Below are 15,067 nucleotides of genomic sequence, written 5' to 3'. Positions count from 1 at the left end.
AGCTCTGATGCTGCTGATGTGGTGGGTGAAAACCGAAAAGAGTTCACGCTGCTAAGGTGGCCGGAGGCAAAAGGGAAATATCTGCGCTTCAAAGATGAGTATTAACCATTGGTATGTAAAATGTCAAAGCCATGAAGCAAGGAAAACTTGATGTTGTCAGAATAAAAATGTCATGTCTAAACATTGACTTTCTGGGAATCGGCCATCTGCAGTGGGTTGGAAAGGGTCACTTCACATCAGAAGCCCATCATCAGATCTTCCCTCCAGGCCGGGCCATCCATCCTCAAGCCCAACAAGGGAGCCATCGTGATAAACGCTGCTAGTCCTCAATTCACGGCCCCAACTAAGCCGTTTTTTTTTTTTTTGCTAAGAAAAACCGTTGTTAATTTTTGTCCTGCTTTATGGCGTTTCTTGCCACAGTGGTTGAGTGAATCGCTACGGTTGTTAAGTGAGTAACACAATCATTAAGTGAATCTGGTTTCCTCCTTGGCTTGTCAGAAAGTCGCAAAAGGTGATTGCAGGACCCCCGGCTAAGGCAATAATGTTTCTCTGTCTGAGCAATTTTAAGAGGGGTGGGCTTCCACTTCCAGAATTCCCCAGCCAGCAGGCTTTAAGAGGGGTGGGCTTCCACTCCCAGAATCCCCCAGCCAGCATGCTTTAAGAGGGGTGGGCTTCCACTCCCAGAATTCCCCAGCCAGCAGGCTTTAAGAGGGGTCGGCTTCCACTCCCAGAATTCCCCAGCCAGCAGGCTTTAAGAGGGGTCGGCTTCCACTCCCAGAATCCCCCAGCCAGCAGGCTTTTAGAGGAGTGGGCTTCCACTCCCAGAATCCCCCAGCCAGCAGGCTTTAAGAGAGGAGGGCTTCCACTCCCAGAATCCCCCAGCCAGAATGCTTTAAGATAGGTGGGCTTCCACTCCCAGAATCCCCCAGCCAGAATGCTTTAAGATAGGTGGGCTTCCACTCCCAGAATCCCCCAGCCAGCAGGCTTTAAGAGGGATGGACTTCCACTCCCAGAATCCCCCAGCAGGCATGCTTTAAAATGCACCCTTCTTAAAGCATGGGGAATTCTGGGAGTTGAAGTCCACCCATCTTAAAAGGCGCTCAGATAGAGAAACACTATCTCAAGCAAATAAGTGGGAAATGTCGCTGCTACAAAATAACAATACATTTTAACTAGATAATGCAAACACAAGTCCCTTTCCTCCCTCGGGGCTTGGAAACTCATCCTCCTATTCCCCCATTTCAGCCATTTCCCCCCCAAACATTTTTTTTACCAAAGCCCCCCCAACACACTACCCAAGGGGGAAAAAAACAGAATGGCTCCCCAAAACCAAAAGACAGGTTTTCATCACCAACCTTCCCCACACACATAAAAGGTCCATTCTGACGTCTCATGGAGCCCCCCCCCCAGGCCTGAGGAGAGGGGGGGGTGCAGCCATTGTTCCGTAGCTCAAAGGGGGGGCCATGAAAAGGATTTTTTAAAAAACTTTTGACAAAACCCAATTTTTAAAAAGAAAAACAATATTGGATATATACTTCATACTCTATACATTGTTGGTATATCAAAACGGCCTTGCAGCCTTGTTTGACCTAAGGCAGGGGTGTCCAAACTTGGGAACTTTAAGACTTGTGGACTTCAACTCCCAGAATTCCCCAGCCAGGCTGGCTGGGGAATTCTGGGAGTTGAAGTCCACAAGTCTTAAAGTTCCCAAGTTTGGACACCCCTGACCTAAGGTAAAGGTAAAAGCACGTATGTGCTAGTCGTTCCCAACTCTAGGGGGCGTTGGTGCTCATCTCCGTTTCAAAGCCGAAGAGCCAGCGCTGTCCGAAGACGTCTCCGTGGTCATGTGGCCGGCATAACTCAACACCGAAGGCGCACAGAACGCTGTTCCCTTCCCACCAAAGGTGGTTCCTATTTTTCTACTTGCATTTTTTAACGTGCTTTAGGACTGCTAGGTTGGCAGAAGCTGGGACAAGTCACGGGAGCTCACTCTGTTACACAGCGCTCGGGATTCGAACCGCTGAACTGCCGACCTTTCTGATGGACAAACTCAGTGTCTTAGCCACTGAGCCACTTTTGTTTGACATAACCTTTATTGAACCCATTGCTTATGTATATTGTTTCCTTCTTGTTTATATACTGATGTGTGTTTATTACTTTTTATGATGTTTTACGGAAGTACCTGTTCCTCTTTTTAATATATTTGCTGGATTGTCCGAACGCCATGAATAAATGTACAATTACGACATTATTGATGTATGTGCCCATGTGTAGGTGAGGGGGGCAATATTAATCTTGCTCCAGCAGCACTTCTTCATCCTCTCAGCGGCCCAAATCCCCCCAAGCGTGGTATCGCGTGCAAAACGCGGTCGTGGGAACGTTGCGTGTCTTATTTTTACGAGGAGAGGATTGGAAACAGGCTTTGAGGCGGGTATCGCGGGCAGACCCAGCGGGCGCGCTTCGTGCCAAGCCCTCCTCGCCCTCCCGAGGGGCACCTCAGCGGCCCTTCGGGGGCGGCTGGAGGAAGCCCCGCCTGAGGAGAAGGGCGCTTTAAGGCGCCCCTCGCTCCGTTTGTTATCCTCCCGCCCGCCTCCCATGCTGGCGAGGCCTCCGCGCTTCCCATTGGCTGCCGGCGCCGCCCAGCTGTTGCCTGCCCTCCCAGCTGCTTTCACTGAGGGTGGGTGCCTCCCGCCCCCTCTCCCCCTTCCCATTGGCCCATCTCTCCAGAGCCAGCCGCCGCCTCGCGCCAACCCGCTGGGTGTTGCTAGGGCCCCGGCTGCCACGATTGGCTTGTTCACCTGGCCATCAAGGGCCAACGTGGGGAGGGGGAGGGGGGGTCGTCGTGAGGAGAGGAGAGAGGGGCGGGCCTTCCCCGCCTCCTATAAAAGGGCAGGGAGTCCCGCGGAGGGGGGGCAGAAGAAGCAGGGGGCGCTTCGGGGTTGGTGGGTTAGAGGAGAAAACAGCTGCGGAACTGGAGGAGGCTGGCGTTCTCCCGGGCACCGTCCGCCGTCTACCTTCTGCGGGCGGCTGCAGACGGTCCCGCGCTGGGCAGGTGAGTCTGGCGCCCGGGATGGAGAGGATCGGAGTTTTTTTTGGGGGGGGGGGTCTTAGTTGCATTTGGGGAGCTCGGAAGGGTCGGAGCTTGGACGGACGGAGGGGCGTTTTGGGGCGCTCGCCTTGCAAGCCTGGTCGAGCGGGGGAGACCCCTCCAGCGCTTGGCCCGGGGAAGGTCTTCCCCTTGCAGCGATCGGAGCTGGAGCGGTGCCCGGCGGCGGAGCGCCCCGTTGGAGAAGCAGGCGACGTGACGGCCCTGTCCAAGCGCGCTGTGTTCCCCGGCTGGGTTGGTGGATTGGCTGGCTGGCTGGCTGGCCGGCGCGGCGTCCTGGCTGCCTTCCCCCCCGCCGCCCGAGGCGCCTTTGGGCTCGGCTTCCTGCTTTCCTCTTTAACTCCGGAGTGGCTGCAATCGCCTTACTCCGGAGTCACCCCCGCTTTGCGCCCCCTCTGCGTGTGTATCTGAGCCCCTCTCGCCGAGGTTCCAGCTTCTCTTCCGATCTCACCACCACCCCCACCACCTTTGAGAAGTTTGGAGGTGTCTTTGACTGCTCTTGGCTTTGGAGGGTCTCTTTTATCCTGCCTCTTGCTTGGGGCTCTGATTTGGTTTCTTGGTGGTTTTAAAGGGCTGCATCCTTTCCTTGTTGACTGCCAAGTGAAGCTGATTTTGCCAGTCGGAATAATGAGAGTTGGAAGGGGCCTTGGAGGTCTTCTAGTCCAACCCCCTGCTCAGGAAGGAGAATAACAGAAGGGAAGAGTTGGAAGAGGCCTTGGAGGTCTTCTAGTCCAACCCCCTGCTCAGGAAGGAGAATAACAGAAGGGAAGAGTTGGAAGGGGCCTTGGAGGTCTTCTAGTCCAACCCCCTGCTCAGGAAGGAGAATAACAGAATAATGAGAGTTGGAAGGGGCCTTGGAGGTCTTCTAGTCCAACCCCCTGCTCAGGAAGGAGATTAACAGAAGGGAAGAGTTGGAAGAGGCCTTGGAGGTCTTCTAGTCCAACCCCCTGCTCAGGAAGGAGAATAACAGAAGGGAAGAGTTGGAAGGGGCCTTGGAGGTCTTCTAGTCCAACCCCCTGCTCAGGAAGGAGAATAACAGAATAATGAGAGTTGGAAGGGGCCTTGGAGGTCTTCTAGTCCAACCCCCTGCTCAGGAAGGAGAATAACAGAATAATGAGAGTTGGAAGGGGCCTTGGAGGTCTTCTAGTCCAACCCCCTGCTCAGGAAGGAGAATAACAGAATAATGAGAGTTGGAAGGGGCCTTGGAGGTCTTCTAGTCCAACCCCCTGCTCAAGCAGGAAACCCTTCACCATTTCAGACAAATGGCTCTCCTAGTCTCTTCTTAAAAATCCCCCAGTGTTGGAGCAGATACAATCACTGCTGGATCCTGTAAGCAGCTTGTCATCTCAGCTCTTGTAACCAAAATCTATTGTATTATTTTATTAAATTGACGTCCTTCTCGGCATTATGGAAGGAAGCCCGTGAGCCTTAAAAGTACATCCTTTTCAATCTCTATATTCAATTAACTGTAGTGCATTGGCTGCCTTCTGAACATGATTCTTAGGTCTTCATCTCTGTAAAGTTTGCGTTGGGATTTTTTTTTAAATCTTGTTTTCAAATCTTTTTCCCCCTTTGCTGAAGGGAAAATTGAGCAGCTTTTCAATATATTGGTTCCCCCCCAGACGGGAAGGGAGAATTTAATTTTGTTTAGATTCGGGCCTTGAGCTAAGGCTGTGTTTGAATGGAAGTAACTTTTAACAGTACCTTGTCTCCTAACTCTGTGTGCTTGTGTGTGTTTTGCAGGAGAATTGGGTTGATCCTAAAACATCTTTTTCCAGCTGACCCAGCTGACCCATTCGAATAATTGGTTAAAATCAACCCAATTCTAAGTGGAAGCTGCAGCTTGCTAAGTAAATAACCAAAACTAAATAAACTTCGTTTCTTGGATGGTACCAGATTTGATGGTAGTTTCTGGGGGGTGCAGGGAAGAGCAGCCCCTTGTAATCTAGTAGTAAAAAACACTCTTTCTATGCTCAGAGACTCTTATTGCCTCTTTATAGTCCAGAGAACACCCCCCCCCCCAACGTTTTAAAAAAGTTCTGAATGATGTGGGAGAAAACAATTCTGAAAATTGTGTGAATCTGTCACAAAAAAATCTCCATCAGGTGATCAAAGCAGGCAAGATTATGTAGCAGGGGGAAAATATTTTTTTCTGCAATTGATGCCCTGCATATATTTAACATGCGACTTGTATGGTGGGCTACCTTTTTAAATAGTTATTTTTATTTTTTTTCAAGGCTGCAATTCAAGTGGAAAAAAATTCATTCAGAGTCCCATCAGTTTGCATTTATATGGGTGAGATTAACCAAGTTGGAAGGGACCTTGTAGGTCATCTAGTCCAACCCCCAAGCAGGAGAGACTACACCATTTCTGACAGAGGGCAGTCCAGTCTCCTCTTGAAAGCCTCCAGTGATGAAGCTCCCACAACTTCTGAAGGCAACTTCTGTTCCATGGGTGGATTGCTCTCACTGTCAGGAAATTCCTCCTGATTTCCAGGTTGAATCTCTCCTTGTTCAGTTTCCATCCATTATTCCTTGTCTGGCGTTCAGGTGCCTTGGAGAATAGCCTGACCCCCTCCTCTCTCTGTGGCAGCCCCTCAAATATTGGAATGCTGCTATCCTGTCTCCCCTACTCCTTTAATAGCTTTGGACAAAATTCTCTTTTTTTAAAAAAAGGTGTACTGCTTTTAGCACCTTTGCAAATCTTCAAGATTGCATTTGAGAAGCCTTGAAGTTTGCAATCTGCTGTGCAGCAGGGGTTCTGTAGTCTACCCTGGCTCTTGCATCTGTGATCCCCTAAGTTGCTGACAGCTTGCAGCAAAAGCTTATCAATTCCTAACTGTATTTTTTTTCTCTCTTCCTCCCCCCCACTTCTCGCTCTTCAGCAAAGCATGTGACTGTTTCTATTTATTTATCAGCACTGCTGGGAGTGAGGTTCTTTTATTTTGTTGATAAGGTTTATTTTCTGGTGCTGCAAAGGGGAAACCAGAGGGGAGGATTTTCCCTTCATGTGTGCAGAATGGAGAGCCTGCCATTGGACAGTTTTTAAACTTATTTTGTTTTTGTTTTTTTCAATGCAGTTTGACTTTTGCGTCTTAAACTGAAAAGGCTGTTAAAGATGCGTCTTAACTAAACCGTCCAGCAAACCAAATTTAGTGGACTTTCTCACAATTGGTTCATTACTCCGTTCAAGCATTCTTTTTACATGATCTGTAAATGTGGGGCAAAATTGGGGGAGGGGGGAATTGCCTTTTCCAAATGCAACCCTAAAGAAAATCTTTAGGGAAGTCTTCAACTTACGACTGCAATTCATGTTGCTATATGAGACATTTAAATGAGGTTTTTTGCCCCATTTTATGACTTTGCCACAGTTAAGTGAATCTTTGCAGTTGTTAAGTTAGTAACCCGGTTGTTAAGTGAATCTGGCTGTTGTGGCATCAAATTCAGACAGTGAGGAGGGTTGGGGAGGAACATGGGCCAGTCCTGGAGTCTGGGGAAGGCTCTGATGAGGGATCTGTGTGGGAGGCAGAGATGGGGCCAAGGCCATATGCCAGTTATCAGCTGCCTTCAGAGTCAGACATCAGAGAGGCAGAAGAACAGCTGGAGCCTGTTCCCAGTGTGCGCATGCGCAGAGTTGCCAGAGGAAGGAAGAGCTAAAGAACAGGGGTCGACTAGGGAGGAAGGCCACACAGGTGGATGATGAATGGCCCCTCCCAGAGGAAATAAAAAAGGAGCGAAAGGGGAGTGGAGTTTGCAGGAGACAATTAGTTCACTTAATTGGTTCATGACTCTCCAAGGCTCCTTGCCAAGTTCTGCAGATGTCGGCCTGGCAGCTCTCCAAGCCAGAGAAGGTCTGTGACTGTAAATCCTCCTTTGAAAGACTTTGCTGGATGTGAAGGAGCAGAATTCACAGTCAATTAATAAAAGGGTTTTTGTCGGGGCCAGGAGTTGGCTTCAGGCTCTTGGGAAGCCTCGGTGAGAACATTGGCTTCCCCGTGGACTTTGTTGGTCAGGAGGTTGCAAAAGGGGATCACGTGATCAGGGACACTGCGACCGTCATAAATATGAACCAGTTGCCAAGCATCTGAATTTTGATCATGTGACCCTGGGGATGTGGCAACAGTCGTGAGAAAAATGGTCCTAAGTTACTTTTTTCAAGTGACGTCATAATTTTGAATGGTCCCTAAATGAATTGTTAAATTGAGGACTATCTGTAGTCTTTATTTTATTTTATTTTTTGCATTTTTTTTCCTACTCTGCAACATGGGAAGAAACAAGCTGCAGATGGTCCCAAGCCAATCTCCTTTCCTTGGTGCTTTTAAAAAAAAAACAAATGTATTTGTGTAACTTTTTTAATTTTTATTTTAAATACAAAGAATACAAACCTAGTACATATGCACTATATTGCCAAAAGTATTCGCTCACCTGCCTTTACTCGCATGTGAACTTACTGTAAGTGGCATCCCATTCCTAATCCATAGGGTTCAATATGACTTCGGTCCACCCTTGGCAGCTATAACAGCTTCAACCCTTCTGGGAATGCTGTCCACGAGGTTTAGGAGTGTGTTTATGGGAATTTTGGACCATTCTTCCAGAAGCGCATTTGTGAGGTCACACACTGATGTTGGATGAGTTTACGTGGCCTACCACTTCATGGCTGAGTTGCTGTCGTTCCCAAACACTTCCACGTTCTTATAATACAGCTGACAGTTGACTGTGGAATATTTAGGAGCGAGGACATTTCACGACTGGATTTGATGCGCAGGTGGCATCCTATCCCAGTTCCACGCTGGAATTCAGTGAGCTCCTGAGAGCGACCCCTTCTTTCACAACTGTTTGCAAAAACAGTGCATGCCTTATACACCTGTGGCCATGGAAATGATTGGAACACCTGATTCTGATTATTTGGATGGGTGAGCGAATACTTTTGGCAATATAGTGTATATCTAAATACAAAAAAAGGGAGCGGGAATACAAATATTACAGTGTACACACCCCAGAGACCTTTTTTTCTGTTATGTTTCTTCTATAACAATAAAAGATATACAATATATTCCAATTGTGCCCCTTATCCCCTCCAAAAGAACTACTATTCTTGGGTAGGTTTATTCCCTTTGCCTTCCGCCAACACCGATTTTATAAAATCTTCCCGTATTTCATTATAATTTACTTTAAACATCCCTTTTTAAAATTTAATTTCTGCTGTTAATTTAATCATTTGTTGCCATACTCCAGATGTCATTGTACCACTCATTTCTTTGAATATCCCAATTTCGTCCCCAATATTTAGCCATCACTAACCTAGCTGCCATTATCAAATTTGCAATCAATTCCCTTTTTGTTTCATTTATATCCCTTTTTTTCCACCAGCACCAGTAATGCAATTCTCGGTGACATGTCTAAGTTTACATTCAAAAGTGCTCTCATTTCCCTAAACACCATGTCCCATATTTGTGCACTGTCACAATCCCACTTATTTTAAGTATAAGATATTCCTCGACATACAGCTGTTTGTTTAGTGACTGTTCAAAATTACAATGGCGCTGGAAAAAGTGACTTATGACCATTTTTCACACTTATGACCATTGCAACATCCCTATGGTCACTTGATTAAAATTCAGACGCTTAGTAAATGACTCGTATTTATGACGGTTGCAGTATCTTGGATTATGTGGCCACTTCTTGCAACCTCCTGACAAGCAAAGCCAGTGGGGGAAGCCAGATTCACTTAACAACCGTGTTGCTAAACAATTGCGGTGATTCACTTAACAACCCGGGGCAAGAGAGATTGTAAAATGGAGCAAAATTCACTTAACAAACTCTCTCACTTTGTGGATCCATGGCCAGCTCTGAGCTTGATGGTTTGCTTGCAGACATTTCATTACCAAACTAGGTAACATCATCAGTGCTAGAAGGGAATAAGGTTTGATCTGTTTATTTGCCATAGCTTGCCCTGTTAGCATTGGTGGGAGTTGTTCTTGGCAGTTCCTTCATTAGCTTGTTTACTGTTGGCTTGTTTGTCTGAGTTGGTAATTCCTGGAGTGGTAAATTGCACTGACAGAGCAAGTCACCTGTAGATAAACAGAGAGCAATCCCCACTCCCTTCTAGCACTGATGATGTCCCCAGGTTGGGTCATGAAACGTCTACAAGAAAACAACCCCAGCTTAAAGACCCCCAATGACCCCACAGTTCAACCCGGAGCCTGCAACTCTACTCTCTTCCAAATTAGCTGTTTGGAAAGCAGCATCAGCTAGGAAAGTCACGATCTAACAACTTGCTTCTTAGAACTAGGTTAACTGGCCTTGATGGTTAGTATTTATGTGGAGCTAAACCATCAGTCCTGGTTAATGAATCCCAGCTGTACATGTATTAGAACAGTGTTTTTTACACGTTCCCAACAATTTAGAAAAATGTTTTTTTTTAACTTCTATGTACCTTAAAATGTTTCCTCAGCCAGCATGCTTTAAGAGGGGTGGGCTTCCACTCCCAGAATGCCCAGCCAATATACTTTAAGATGGGTGGACTTCAGCTCCCAGAATTCCCCACCCATCCATGCTTTAAGAGGGACGGACTTCCACTCCCAGAATTCCCCAGCCATTATGCTTTAAGATGGGTGGGCTTCCACTCCCAGAATACCCCAACTAATATGCTTTAAGATGGGTGGGCTTCCACTCCCAGAATTCCCCAGCCATTATGCTTTAAGAGGGATGGACTTCCACTCCCAGAATTCCCCAACTAATATGCTTTAAGATGGGTGGGCTTCCACTCCCAGAATTCCCCACCCATCCATGCTTTAAGAGGGATGGACTTCCACTCCCAGAATTCCCCAACTAATATGCTTTAAGATGGGTGGGCTTCAACTCCCACAATTCCCCACCCATCCATGCTTTAAGAGGGATGGACTTCCACTCCCAGAATTCCCCAGCCATTATGCTTTAAGATGGGTGGGCTTCCACTCCCAGAATTCCCCAGCCATTATGCTTTAAGAGGGACGGACTTCCACTCCCAGTATTCCCCAGCCATTATGCTTTAAGATGGGTGGGCTTCCACTCCCAGAATTCCCCAACTAATATGCTTTAAGAGGGGTGGGCTTCCACTCCCAGAATTCCCCAACTAATATGCTTTAAGATGGGTGGGCTTCCACTCCCAGAATTCCCCAGCCATTATGCTTTAAGAGGGATGGACTTCCACTCCCAGAATTCCCCAACTAATATGCTTTAAGATGGGTGGGCTTCCACTCCCAGAATTCCCCACCCATCCATGCTTTAAGAGGGATGGACTTCCACTCCCAGAATTCCCCAGCCAATATGCTTTAAGATGGGTGGACTTCAACTCCCAGAATTCCCCACCCATCCATGCTTTAAGAGGGACGGACTTCCACTCCCAGAATTCCCCAGCCAATATGCTTTAAGATGGGTGGACTTCAACTCCCAGATAAATAACAGAACATTCATTCTGAACGTTGTTTATTTCAAAGATTAATTTGGATTGATTCAATTTCTGTCCACTGCATTGGGCAACTTAGGGTCAAAACGACAGAATGCCCCAGGACAATTACAGTTATATAATTGAAATTAACAGCAGAAAACCCTTCCCCGCCCACCTTAAAATTAAGCCACAGATAAAATCAACTCACAGAAAGCAAGGAAGGTGGATCAGAGTTGATAATCTCATTTTACAGATTGTGACCCTAGTCAATAAGATATTGTTAAGAGAATCTATACGGCAGAAATTATGGGGACTGCGGGCAGCTTACAGAAGTAAAACCCCAAATATAAGACCCAATAACACCCCCTCCCCCATCATGGTGACCACTGTCTTGACCAGACTCACAGGTCTGGTGAGATCCATCAATTGCTTGTTGGTCCCCTTTTTTTCTGTTTGCCATTCTCATAAGATCCCGGACCTGACATACCCACGTGAGAAAAGACTCTGGGTGGAGTTGTACGATAGAGTTGGAAAAGTTAAATTGGTGGCCATGATGGTTTGATCAAAGCTCTGCCCTGTTTTTTTTTTTAAATAAATAATTTTTATTGAATGTTTTGATCTTTAAAAACAATAGGGAAGACACAGCAAAGAAAAAAAAACACAATAAGACAAAACAAAACACAGAACATACATAACAATATACAGTAATTTTACAGCTTTCTCTTATCGGCTTTCCTTCTTAGCTTTTATCATTCTCCCTTCTGCAATTGCCTTCCTCTCACTATAACCTTGTCCTATAACTTAACAAACATAATAGTATTCATTATTTATATCTCCATATATTTGCATTCTCTAATTTTCTGTCTTGGCTTCTGTTTTCTAGCCACTTGTACATTTTATTCCATATTTTATAAAAATCCGATTCTTCTCTTTCTTTTAGTTCCATTGTCATTTTGTCCATGCACGTTGCTCATAAAATGCACTGCACATTAAAAAAAAACCAGGTTCAGTCATGCCATTAGAGAGCCACTTTGGTGTACTGGTTAAGGTGGTGACTTAGAAACCAGGTGACTGAGTTCTAGTCCCACTTTAGGCATGAAAACTGGCTGGGTGACTTTGGGCCAATTACTAGGAGATGGTGAATTCTAGCTCTGCTTAGGTATGAAAGCCGGCTGGATGACTTTGGGCCAATCACCAGGAGACAGTGAGTTCTAGTCCCAATTTACACATGAAAGCAGACTGGGTAAATTCGACCCAATCCCTCTCTCTTGGCCCAACCCACCTCACAGGGTGGTTGTTATGGGGAGAATAGGAGGAGAAAGGAGTGTTATGTCTATCACTTTGAGTTGTTTATTAATAAAGGCAAGACATCAAATAAGTAATAAAGGCAGGCCAAAAGAGAGAGTAGATCCCAAGGTCCATGAAAGACCATAGCTGTTGTGAGCTTCCCCTTCCCTGCAAGCAGAAAGCTAGCCTCGCATTGAGACTTTGTGCTCTAGATTCTTTTCCTGAGTGGGAACATTTTTTTTTATGGAGAAAGCAATCAGCTTGTATCCTGGACAATACAGTTCAGTTCACTTTAGTGTAGTTGGTTTGCTGTGGCTCGTTCTGATATAGACTGCGATAATCTAATTGCCACTTGGTAGAGCAATTGAAATGTAGGTCAGGATTTTGACTTGATGGTGTAGCATCATTGCTGACTCTTAAGTAACCTTCTCCGGAATGATCTGGTCTCAAAAGATCACACCTAGAATAACTGCGTCCAGTTTTGGTCACCACACTATTAAAAAGAAAAGATTTTGAGACTCTAGAAAGAGTGCAGAGAAGAGCAACCAGGATGATGAGGGGACTGGAGGCTCAAACATACAGATGAACAGAGTTGGAAGGGACCTTGTAGGTCATCTAGTCCACCCCCCAGCTCAAGCAGGAGACCCTACACCATTTCTGAGAAATGGAAGTCCAGTCTCTTCTTGAAAGCCTCCAGGGATGAAGCTCCCACAACTTCTGAAGGAAACTTCTGTTCCATGGGTTGATTGTTCTCCCTATCAGAAAATTCCTTCTTATGAAGGAATTAATACCACTTTATAAGGCCTTGGTAAGGCCACACTTGGAATACGGCATTCAGTTTTGGTCACCACGATGTAGAAAAGATGTGGAGACTCTAGAAAGAGTGCAGAGAAGAGCAAGAAAGATGATTAGGGGGCTGGAGGCTAAAACATACGAAGAACTGTTGCAGGAACTGGGTATGTCTAGTTTAACAGAAAGGACTAGGGGAGACATGATAGCAGTGTTCCAATATCCCAAGGGTTGCCACAAAGAAGAGGGAGTCAAACTATTCTCCAAGGCACCTGAGGGTAGAACAAGAAGCAATGGATGGAAACTAATCAAGGAGAGAAGCAACTTAGAACTGAGGAGAAACTTCCTGACAGAACAATGAATCCGTGGAACAGAAGTTGCCTCCAGAAGTTGTGAATGCCCCAACACTGGAAGTCTTTAAGAAGATGTTGGATAGCCATTTGTCTGAAGTGGTGTAGGTTTTCCTGCCTAGGCAGGGGGTTGGACTAGAAGACCTCCAAGGTCCCTTCCAACTCTGCTATTGTATTGTATTTCCAGGTTGAATCTCCTTGATCAGTTGCCATCCATTATGCCTTGTCTGGCCTTCGGGTGCCTTGCTGGCTCATATTTAATTGGTTGTCGGCGAACGGTTGCAGGAACTGAGCATGGCTGGTCTAGGGAAGAGAAGGACCAGGGGAGACAGGAGAGCATCTTCCAATATTTGAGGGGCTTCCCCAGAGAGGAGGGGGTCAAGCTATTTTACCTGAAGGCCAGACAAGGAATAATAATGGATGGAAACTGATCAAGGTGAGATTCAACCTGGAAATAAGGAGAATTTTTTTATGATAGTGAGAACAATCAATCCATGGGACAAAAGTTGTAGGAGCTTTATCACTGCAGGCTTTCAAGAAGAGACTGGATTGCCAACTGTCAGCAATGGTGTAGGGTCTCCTGGTTGAGCATGGGGTTGGACTAGATGACCTCCAAGGTCCCTTCCAACTCTGTTAATCTGAATCTAACTAAGATGATCAAAGATCTGGAGACTAAAACATGAAGAATGGTTGCAGGAACTGGGCATGGCTGGTCTAGGGAAGAGAAGGACCAGGGGAGACAGGAGAGCAGCCTTCCAATATTTGAGGGGCTGCCACAGAGAGGGGTGTGTGTGCCTCAAAAGAACCGTGGATTGGTGACTTGGTGCTTCTCTGAGTTGGGTGGTTTTCTTGCAGACGTTTCATGACCCAACTAGGTAACATCATCAGTGTTAGAAGGGAGTGGGGTTTGCTCTCTTGTTATATATGAGTGGCTTGCCCTGTCAGTGTAGGTGAGACTGTTCTTGATCAACAGGGATCATCACTGAGGTTAATCATAGACCAACCCTCAAGCAGTAAGCAATACCCCCATGAAAGAACTACCAAATCAGTAAACAACAGCCTAATAGAAGAACCATCAAGACCATACCCACCAATACTGACAGGGCAAGTCCACCATTTGTAAACAGGGAGCAAACCCCACTCCTTGCTAGCACTGATGACGTGACCTAGTTGGGTATTGAAACGTCTTGTAAGAATACAGCCAAGCTCAGAGAGCACCAAGGACCCCACAGTCCTCCTCCTGTCTGAAAACTCCTCTCCCTTGTAGCACTGATGATGTTGCCTAGTTGGGTCACGAAGCGTCCGCAAACAACCAGCCAAGCTGAGAGAGCATCAAGGAACCCAGAGTCGTCGTCATCTTCCTCTTCCTCCTCTTCCTCTTCTCTACAAACCCCAACTTCCTTCTAGCACTGATGATGTTACCTAGTTGGGTCATGAAACGTCTGTAAGAAAACCAAGCTCAGAGAGCACCAAGATCCCACAGTCCTCCTTCTCTCCACAAACCCCTCTCCCTTCTAGCACTGATGACGTTACCTAACTGGGTCATGAAATGTCTGTAAGAAAACAAGCCTTCCTCTTTCTCCTCTGCAATCCCAACTTCCTTCTAGCATGGATGATACTACCTGAAAGTTCAAAACCATCAATCTTCCTCCCCTCCCCTCCTCCGAGTATATCTAAGGAGAAGTGGGATTTGAAATTAAGATTCTCTGGTTACATCTTCTTTTTCTTCAGTCCCAACCTCCTTTTTTTACTAGCTAGCTGCAGAAGAGAGCAAGGTCCTTGTTTTAAAAAAAAAACAACCCAGCTTTGGTTTCATTGATCAAGGCAGCTAGGTGCGTTTAGCGAGGTTAATCTCTTCTGTTGCATAAGATCCATTTACCAAATTCTAAGGATCTCTCTTCTCTTTGCCAAAGGAGCATTCAGAACGGATTACCGGATTACATGTTGCCTGCCCCATGCAGCAAAACGGCTTCAGAAGTCAGGTTATCCGCAATAAATGAACTGGCCAATCTTTAGCCAGGAAAGTTGGCTGACACAGTCAGTCTTTAAAACAAGGGTCCTTGACAACCTTGGCAACTTTTAAGACTTGTGGACTTCAAGTCCCAGA

At 46.3% G+C, this 15,067-nt stretch overlaps 1 protein-coding gene across 1 annotated transcript in view; it reads left to right on the top strand.

Moving 5' to 3' along the window:
• The first annotated feature begins 2,921 nt into the window (after positions 1 to 2,921).
• YPEL2 (yippee like 2) overlaps positions 2,922 to 15,067 on the top strand; it is an 81,088-nt gene continuing 68,942 nt past the window's right edge. The window contains exon 1 of the mRNA XM_081945516.1: positions 2,922 to 3,052. The gene's annotated coding sequence lies outside the window, so the exon portion shown is untranslated. The remainder of the gene's footprint in view (positions 3,053 to 15,067) is intronic.

The sequence above is a fragment of the Natrix helvetica genome (genome assembly GCF_964273705.1).
Source record: "Natrix helvetica genome assembly, chromosome: 2".
Taxonomy (NCBI): domain Eukaryota; kingdom Metazoa; phylum Chordata; class Lepidosauria; order Squamata; family Natricidae; genus Natrix; species Natrix helvetica.
The sequence above is the reverse complement of the archived record's forward strand: the minus strand, read 5'-3'. Positions and strand labels throughout refer to the sequence as shown.